At 38.3% G+C, this 10,379-nt stretch overlaps 1 non-coding gene across 1 annotated transcript; it reads right to left on the bottom strand.

Moving 5' to 3' along the window:
• Window positions 1–8,392: 8,392 nt before the first annotated feature.
• Window positions 8,393–8,499, bottom strand: LOC131615313 (small nucleolar RNA R71). The gene has a single exon (XR_009287735.1). It is a non-coding gene; the product is annotated as a small nucleolar RNA R71 (small nucleolar RNA).
• Between the last annotated feature and the right edge of the window lie 1,880 nt (window positions 8,500–10,379).

Genomic DNA, 10,379 nt, shown 5'->3' with positions numbered 1-10,379 from the left:
TACAATCAATGTAAAAAATAACGTTTACAAGAGTATAGATTTGCTTCTAATAAAGCTGTAATCACAACTATGATATTTCTCTTAAGTTCTAAACTTAACACTCACTAAAATATTATAAGAGTTTGTGAGGTTGGAGATGAAGTTCGTAAGCTTTTGAATTTGACAGTGTTTCAGTATATTTGCACAAGTGTTGTTATTTGCTTCTGATCAGAACTCCTATTTATAGGCGTTGAGAGGAAATGACCGTTGGGAGCATTTAATGCTTTGCGTGAATAGTACAACGCTGCATTTAATGTTTCACACTTTTGCCAACTACCTCGAGCTTTGCTTTTGCTGCTTTTACTGACTTTGCCTTTTGTAGCTTCTAACGTTCCTTTTGTCAGTCAGAGATTAGACGTTTCAGCCTTTCATCTTGTACTTTCTTCTGGACTCAGATTTTGTAGATAACAACGTTTGAATATTAGAATCATTAGCTTTGGTGCAGAGCATCTTCTGTCTTCTGTCTTCTGACTTTGAAGAGCTTTGAGCGTGATACCATCAGAGCTTCAGAGCTTCTGCTTCTGACTTCATTCTTCTGATGCTTTACAGTTCATGTTCTGATTCTGCTTGACCATCTTCTGATGTCTTGCCAGAGCATGTTCTGATGAAGCCATCCAGAACCTTCTGAGTAAGTGCTTCTGAGCGCTGCTTTGTGCATACTCTTTATATATTACCTGAAATGGAAAATGCAATAGATTAGAGTACCACATTGTCTTATACAAAATTCATATATAATGCTATCATCAAAACACAAAATATTGATCAGAACAATTCTTGTTCTAACAATCTCCCCCTTTTTGATGATGACAAAAACATATATAATTCATATGAATTTGTATCCATAAAATCAGATGAACAAAGACAATTACACAGATATAGCATAAGCATATAATCATAGTGTGTGAATATGTCTCCCCCTGAGATTAACAATCTCCCCCTGAAATTAATACTAGAAGAATTTATAAATAAAAGACTTCCCTGAGTATATTTCCATTTCAGTTGAGACTTTCACGTAGAATAGAACTTCAGAACATTCAGAGCTTCTCTTCAGAGCTTCTCTTCAGAGCTTCCATTGGACAGCTGCAGAGCTTTGAATTTCTCATTGTAATCAATTGTATCAGAGCATTCTTCTTGCTTCTGATCTTGAAGCTTCAGAGCACTAAGCTTGCTTCAATTCTATAAGAGCTTGCCTTTCCTTAGAATTGCTTTTCCCCATGTATTTGCTTCTCATATTTAGCTTTGTCCAGAATATCTCATTCCTGTAAAACTATCAAAGACAGAAAAACTTGCAAATAATGTTAGGAATGTTGAGACTTAATCCCAGCAACTGATATTATAAATCAATTTCAATTATCATATTTCTCCCCCTTTTGTCATAACATCAAAAAGCATAAAAGATTCAGATGAAAAAGACACACAGAGTGAAGAAAGACAAAGATAATATTTCATTGATAGAATCAGAAGATAAACAGTACAGAAGCAGGTGCAATTCAAGCAGATGCAGAAAACAAAGAAAACAAACTAAGACACAAGACAGACTACGACTGGCTAAGCTTAGAAGCTAAGACGGTCAGAAGATTCTTAATCTCAGCAGTGTCTTCAACTTGCTTCTGAGTAGCTTCTTTCTGATCCTTCATAAAGGATCTGAACTCAGCATGAGTGTCCTCGTGCTTGCTTGTCTAGACGAGTAGCCAAACTTGCTTGATTTTGTTGAAGCTTGTCCAAAGTGTTCATCAGAACAGAGACAGAAGGTCCAGCAGAAGCAGTAGCAAAGCTGTTGTCCAGAATAGGAGGATTTTTAGCATCAGCTTCAACCATAAGAACATCTTCATGATTTTCCTCAATAGGAATCTCCGTAGCAGGATGTTCTAGGCCTTCAAGAATTGCAGCCAGATTTTCTGGAGGAGTTGGAGTAACAGGTTCTGGAGGGTATTCAACTTCTGGATATACCATGTTTGGTGCCTTATCAGAGGGGTTCTCCCTAAGACAGTTGAATAAAAACTGAAAATCTCCAGTTAGAACCTTGTATGGATGTGGCTTCCACACAACAATTGCCAGAGGCTTCTCTTCTTCTGCAAGCTCATCAACAAACTCCTTCTCTTCAAGAGGCTTCCAGCTGGTGATGGGATGGTAGTATCTTCCATCATCATACTCCAGAAGGTATCCAGAAGGACCAGGAGCAGCAGCTAGACAATCTTTCTGAAGATTCAGAAAGTCAGATTGAATCTCCTTACCAACGATTCTCTAGAGCTTGCCAGCAGCAACATGATCCAGTTTAGTATCATGTGCAACCTTCAGAGCATCTAAACATGTTCTGACCTTAATTGTTAACAATTCAAAAAGTGTATCAACAGAAGGTTTAGGAGGTGATGTTCTAGGAGGAGAGTTTGGTATTTGGAGATGGAGAGAAGAGATTGGCTTATTTGGGTAAGAGAGGGAATATGATTGAGGAACTCTATCCAAAACAAACAATGTTTCAGAAGAGGGTGGTTGAGAGGATTCAGCTTCATGGTCTGAGTCTAAAACCACAACAACGGGGTCAGAAGTTGGTTTGGGTTTACGGGGATATTGCTTCATAAGGTTGGTGAAAGAATCAGAATCAGAGGGTTCAGAAGATGAAGGTGTGAAATTGCAGAACACAGCAGTGTTTACAAGAGTATAATTGAGATGTGGAGGAGGTTGAGAAGTGGATATATTTGCTTGAGGAGGAATGATGGTGTTTAGGGGTGTGGCTTCAAAGATTGGTTCAGAAACTAGGGGTTCAGAAATAAGAATAGGCGTAGTGTCTTTAGACTTGGGTGAAGGAGGAGGGGTGAGAACTTTGGTGGTTGGAGATGGTTTAGCAGGGGCTTTTTCTGGTTGAATTTCTGGGTTAGCTTCTATTGATACATTCTTCGAATTAAAAACAGGAGCAGAATCAGGTTCAAAAATTACAATACCTGGAGCTCATTTCTTGTGAGGCCTTGCATGTCCTTCTCCAAATGTCTTCATTTTCTTCTCCTTCTGTATCTCTACCTTCTTCTTTCCTTTTAAGTCTTCCTTCTCCTTTTCCACTTCCTTCTTCTTTTCTTTTTCAATTTCATTCTTCTTCTTATCTTTCTTCTTTTTCTTCTCTTCTTCTTTCTTTCCTTTATCATTCTTCTTTTGCTTCTTCTTTTCTACTTCTCCTTCTTCCTTTTGTTACTCCTTCTGTTCATCAGCTTTCTTATCATTCTTCTTCTCTTCACTGATTGTTGGAAGATCTAACCTTCTTTTTGTTCTCCTTTCTTGCTCTGGCACTACTTCTGGAACTTGATCCGCAGTATTGATAGCTTTCTGCTTGCTTATCCAAATAGGATCACAATTAGAACCAGCTTCCTTGTGCATAGCAATATAGTGAACAATAACTTCTGGACGTTCATTCTTGAAGGACAACTCAAAATCAGCCAGAATAGGACCTCTTCTGGACCTAACTTCTGTGTTTACTTGAGGAGTAGAACTAATAGACTTGATGACACCCATTTTCTTCAGAGTATTACCATTCAAGGTACTTCCAATAATGGTGTAAGGATTATTGATAATTCCAGCATTCTCAAGATTTTCAACTATTTTAGTTTGTACCAGAAGATTTGTGATTATCCTTCCAAAAGGAATAACGTTCCTTTTGTTGTTTGGATACTTCAGCCTGTTTTCTTCTCTAGAATCATTTATAGCATTGCACATGTGATTCAAACTGATGAAGGGAAGATCCATTTTGATTTGTTTACCAATACAATACATAATGTATTGTTGGTCCTTGTTTACGAAGTTTGATGAACTAGTTGATTTGCTGTGGTAGAAGCAACCCAGAAGAATCTTAGTCCATACCTTGTATATAGTTTTCAGATCCTTAACTTCCTTAGACTTCTTTCCATTCTGAAAAAATTCTTCATAAACAGCATCCCAATCAGTTCTAGGAGTTGCTTTAGTAACACCTCCAACGTTCATCAATCCAAACAACTTCCTTAGAAGGGTTTCTATAATTGAGAAGAGTTCACCATGAACTATGGAGAGAATTTCTTTCGGCATAACGGTTGCATGAACCCAGAATTCTTTCAGTAAATCTGGATAGACTGGTCCACACAGATCATAGAATAAAGGTCCCCAACCTTGAAAAACCATATTCTCTGTAAGATGAATATCGTGTTTTTCCAGATTATCAAAATCTACCATCAACTCGCAGATAACTTCCAAATGATCCAACGGAATCAAACAAGTTTTCTGGGAAACAACTTGTTGCTCTTGATCTTGTTCTTGTTAATGTTGTTGCTGAGAAGACGAACCAACATTCTGATTTGAAGGGGAAGCCATTAAAGCACTTCTGAGATTACTGGGTTTCTTTTTAGGGTTTGAGAAGAGAGAAAACAAATGACAGAAACGCATAAAACTAGAGAATGATGAATGTGTGAAAAGAGTAAAAGAGATTATGAGAGATGTTTAAATAGGCACCGATTTGAAACAAAATGCAACTAAAATCTGAGAATGAACAATTACCGAATGCAGAGAATCAAACGCATTTAATGTTGAGTGACGTTAGGAGAAAAACGTCAGATTTGAAATGATTTACACAGTTACCTAGGGCGGCGTCTCATCAACTGCACGCATGCTTGTCCCTTCAGAATGAACACGTGTTCATCATCTGGAATAGCTGGTGACAGCTGTTTTGCTTTAAAAGAAATTCTGAATCATCTTAGACATATGAAACGTTAGCAATAACAGAATCAGAATATCTAAATGATAAACAAGTTCAGAATATCTAATAAGAAAATAAATAAGCATTTCAAATCTAATCCATATATCAGATCTTCTCATCTTTTCATTCTGGGCATTAATCCATACTGATATTCTTCAGAATGAACTTAAACCTATCTTCAGCAAGGGGTTTTGTGAAGATATCATCCCACTGATGTTCTGTATCCACAAAGTTTAAAGAAAGAACACCCTTCTGAACATAGTCTCTAATGAAGTGATGTTTGATCTCAATATGTTTAGCTTTGGAATGTAAGATAGGATTCTTAGATAAACAAATAGCAGAAGTATTATCATAGAATATAGGAATGTTACTCTCATATATCTGATAATCTTCTAGCTGACTCTTCATCCAGAGCATCTGTGTACTACATCCAGCAGCAGCAACATATTCTGCTTCTGTTGTAGAGAGGGCAATTGTGGCTTGCTTCTTGCTGTACCAAGAGATCAGATGACTTCCCAGAAACTGACAGCTTCCAGAAGTACTTTTCCTTTCAACTCTATCTCCAGCGTAATCAGCATCACAATATCCTACTAAGTTGTATTCTTCATATCTTCTGTAGACTAAACCAACATTAGTAGTACCTTTCAGATACCTCAGAATTCTCTTAACAGTAGTTAAGTGAGATTCTCTAGGATCTGATTGGAATCTAGCAAACAGGCATACACTGAATAGAATATCAGGTCTAGAAGCAGTGAGATATAGAAGAGATCCAATCATACCTCTGTAGAGCTTCTGATCTACCTTCTTACTTACCTCATCCTTACCTAATACACACGTTGGATGCATAGGAGTCTTTGCTTCTCTGCTTTCTGAAAGATTAAACTTCTTCAGAAGTTCTTTCACATACTTGGTCTGATGAACATAAGTTCCTTCAGAAATTTGATTGATCTGGATCCCAAGGAAATACTTGAGTTCTCCCATCATGCTCATTTCAAACTCTGCCTGCATAGACTTAGCAAACTCCTTTCCAAGTGTAGCATTAGATGTTCCAAATATGATACCATCAACATAAATTTGGCAAATTAAAATATCATTTTTAAAGTTTTTACAGAAGAGAGTTGTATCCACTTGTCCTCTAGTGAAACCATTATCCAGAAGGAAATAACTTAATCTTTCATACCAAGCTCTGGGAGCTTGCTTCAGGCAATATAATGATTTCTTTAATTTGAAAACATGTTATGGAGACTTATGATAACACGATTTTATATCGTATATTTAGCTTACAATCCATAGATATTTATAGCATTTTCCGTTTATTATTTTAATTTATTACGATATTACGCGTGTTTTTGCTTTGTTTCAGGTTTTACACTCTTACTATGCCGAATTGTGAAAAAGAGAAGAAATGGAGCCAAAACGACCCTTTTCTATGCCTAAAAGACGTAAATTGGGTGCTGAAGTAAAAAGGGAGTGCAATTAAAGGCCAAGTGTGCTGAAAGAGGCCCAAAGACTCAATGAAGCAATCCAGCCCACGAAGGAGAACAGCCCAAGCCACAGAAGTAAGCAGAGACGCACGTCTCTGCCACCTCAGCAAAAGGGAGACGCACGTCTCCACCTCCCTAAATTCTCTCCACTTGAGACGCACGTCTCAAGTCTCCCTGAAGAATAGGAGACGCACGTCTCCAGGTCCCGGTCTGCAGAAGTTCCTCTTTTCACGCAAAGCAACTGTAAGCCCCTCCTATAACTAGGACCAGTCACTTCACTTCAATCAGTCCGATTTCCTGCCAACGAAGTGCTGCCGAAATTGTACCGCGAACTGCTTTTCCTTATTCTGCTTTCATTTAACCGTTTATTTTCTCATAACGAATTCTACACTGGAAATTGTTGTGAACTTTTCGTAGATCTAGCCTTACGTTAGATTTATCGTTTTATTTCATTGTTTTTATTTTCTGCCATTTAAATTCCGAAGAACGATCCAGCCAACCTGTGGTGGAAGTTCGAGTACTTCAAGATTCAATTCAATTCAGATTTATTTTAATTCGGGTTTTTTTATTTACCGCCTTTATTTATATTATTATTGCATGATATATTATATGCCATTTAATATGTCTATTATTATGAACCGAACCGATTTATGCATGTTTAATCATATTAATATGTCTGGCTAAATTACTAAAGGTGTCGGTATGTAAAGTAAGTTAACCGTAGGGATCCGAAATAAATTGGCTTAAATTATGTTTTATTAATTATCACTTATTTTTGGTTTATATGTCTAGTTTAATTAGTAAGTCTTAAAACCAATAGAGCGAAAGTTTGAGGGCTTAGGACGGTCAAAGGTTAAAACCAATAGAGCGAAAGTTTGAGGACTTTAACTGGATAGTAGACATAGGACATTAGTTTTAAGGATGGCGAAAGCGTATTAAAACTAATTGGAACTTATTTATTTTCAAAAATTGTTTTTACACTCGAGCGGGATGGCGAAAGCGTACGTTAGGGTTATTAGCTTGCTCCGAGTCAACAGAGCGAAAGTTTGAGATTAGGAGATTTAAATAGATAACAACCTCGTAAAATAGGCATTTTATTAATTACATTGTTTCCAAAAAGCTCTTCTAAAATCTAATGGGATGGCGAAAGCGTACATTAGGATTAGGATAGTAGTCTGAATCAACAGAGCGAAAGTTTGAGACGAGGATTTTTAATCAATGGAATTAGTAAAGATTTTTAATTTAATTATGCAAAAGCCAATGGACCTTCGGATTACCTTTAGTTAAACGAAATACATACTGATACCTGTCTTTTATTATTATTCTTTATTTTCTCACAATCACTTTCCCTTATGAACAATCGAAATTTTAGTACTCCTAGCTTTACATAGTAACCTTAGATAACGGTAGATCGATTCATAGTCCCTGTGGATTCGATATCTTTTAAAACTACACGACACGACTGTGCACTTGCAGTTATCAGATTTATAGACACGTAAAGTCGCGATCAAGTTTTTGGCGCCGTTGCCGGGGACTATTTAAGTCGATATCGTAACTCACTGTTACACCGTAGAGACTAGGACAATTCTTCCCTTTCTTTTTGAACGATTGTATGCCAAATACTCGTTCAGAAGGAGGAGACTTAATACAACGAATTAACGAGATCGAACGTTTCATTAACGTTAAACGTCGAGCTCGCAATCTTCTCGAAGTAGCAGAAATTCCGATTAATCAGGAATTGATTTTTACTGATCAAATCAATCAAATCACCCCGAAGTTAGAGATGGCTGCTATTCGTCCTCTTAGAGACTATGCCGCTCCTTCGCGCGCTGAACCGCATTCAAGTATCGCACCACCTGCGATTGAGGCGAACAATTTCGAACTGAAACCTTCACTGGTCCAAGCTGTTCAACAGAATCAATTCTCTGGAAGCCCTGTAGACGACCCCAATCTCCATTTATCCGTGTTCGTGCAATACGCCGACACTATCAAAGCCAACAACGTTAGTTCCGAAGCTATTCGATTACGCCTTTTCCCTTTCTCCTTGAGAGACAGAGCGAGAGCGTGGCTTCAATCCATGCCTTCCAATTCCATAACTACGTGGGACGAATTGAAGAGAGTATTCTTAGCGAGATACTTTCCGCCTAGCAAAACTGCTATGCTTAGAGGTCAAATCAACGGATTTACCCAGAAAGATAACGAATCGCTCTTCGAAGCTTGGGAACGTTACAAGGACATGCTTAGAATATGCCCTCATCATGGACTCGAACCATGGCTGATCATCCATACTTTCTATGGTGGTCTCTTATATAACACTAAAATGACTATAGATGCCGCTGCTGGCGGAGCATTAATGGACAAACCCCATGATGAAGCATACAAACTCATAGAGAACATGGCACAAAACCATTACCAATGGGGAGGAGAACGAGCCGCTCTAGAGAAAGCCCAAACCAAAGGAGGAATGTACGAAATAAGTGGTATAGACCGCGTTAACGCTAAAGTAGACGCTTTAACTCAAAAGATCGAGAATTTAACCATCACTCCTTCAGCCACCGCTGCCGCTGTAGCACCTAACTGCGAGATTTGTGGATTGATTGGGCATGTAGTTGCTGAATGCCAACTCTTGACTGGAGTCCCATCTGATCAAGTAAATTACGCTCAAGGAAACCCTTATTCTAACACGTACAACCCTGGATGGAAAAACCACCCGAACTTTTCTTATAAGAACAACAATGCGTTGTACGCGCCTGGACAAGCACCTGCTGTACCACCTGGCTACCAAAAAGCGCCTGTAGCTGCTCAAAACACCCCTAGGAAGTCAAATCTAGAAATCATGATGGAGAACTTCATAGCTTCCCAACAACAAACCAATAAAGACTTCCTGAATCAAAACATCCACAATAGCGAGCAACTAAAACAACTATCGAACAAAGTAGATGCTTTAGCTACGCATAACAAAATGTTAGAAACTCAAATCTCACAAGTAGCTCAACAACAAGCACCTACTGCTGCCCCCGCTGGCACGTTTCCTGCTCAACCTCAACCCAATCCTAAAGGACATGCGAACGCGATAACACTACGAAGTGGAACTAATTACGATGGACCCATAGATCCTAGAACCCAAAACGTACCCATGTCACAACAAGAGCCAAAGGAAACCCAAAAGAAAACAACTGACGAACAAACTGCTAAGACTGATGAGAACAATAACGAAGTGGAACCCGAAAAAGAGAAACCTTATGTTCCACCACCACCTTATAAGCCACCAATTCCTTACCCTCAGAGATTAGCTAAATCAAAAACCGAAGCGCAATTTAAAAGATTTGTAGAACTTCTGAAGCAATTAAACATAACCATACCATTCACAGAAGCCATAACTGAGATGCCTTCGTACGCTAAGTTCTTAAAAGAAATCTTATCAAACAAAAAGAAACTCGAGGATAACGAAACTATAACGCTTACCGCTGAATGTAGCGCTATCATCCAAAATAACATGCCTCCAAAACTGAAAGACCCTGGTAGTTTCTCTATACCCTGCGTAATTGGAAAAACCATCATAGAGAAAGCCCTGTGCGATCTAGGAGCTAGTGTTAGTTTGATGCCTCTTTCAACCTGTAAGAAACTCAATCTAGGTGAGCTTAAAGCAACAAGAATGTCTCTTCAACTAGCAGACCGTTCAGTTAAATACCCTGTAGGAATGTTAGAGAATATCCCTGTTCGTGTAGGTCAATTCTACATCCCAACTGACTTCATCATTATGGATATCCAAGAAGATTCTAACATCCCGATCATATTAGGAAGACCATTTTTAGCAACCGCTGGTGCAATTATAGATGTAAAGCGAGGAAAGCTTACTTTCGAAGTAGGAGAAGAGAAAATAGAATTTATCCTTTCCCAATTCCTAAAAGCACCTTCTATAATTGACACATACTGTTCTGCTAGAAGCTGGAATAATATATCCTATTATGAGCGATGTGGTTAAAAAGGAAATCCAAAAACTGCTAGAAGCTGGAATAATATATCCTATATCCGATAGTAAATGGGTTAGCCCTGTTCACGTCGTACCAAAGAAAGGAGGAGTCACTGTAATCACTAATGCAAAAGGAGAATCTGTAGCACAACGTACCCAAACTGGATGGAGA

The sequence above is a fragment of the Vicia villosa genome, linkage group LG6 (assembly GCF_029867415.1).
Source record: "Vicia villosa cultivar HV-30 ecotype Madison, WI linkage group LG6, Vvil1.0, whole genome shotgun sequence".
NCBI lineage: Eukaryota > Viridiplantae > Streptophyta > Magnoliopsida > Fabales > Fabaceae > Vicia > Vicia villosa.
This window is presented reverse-complemented; position numbering and strand designations above follow the sequence as displayed.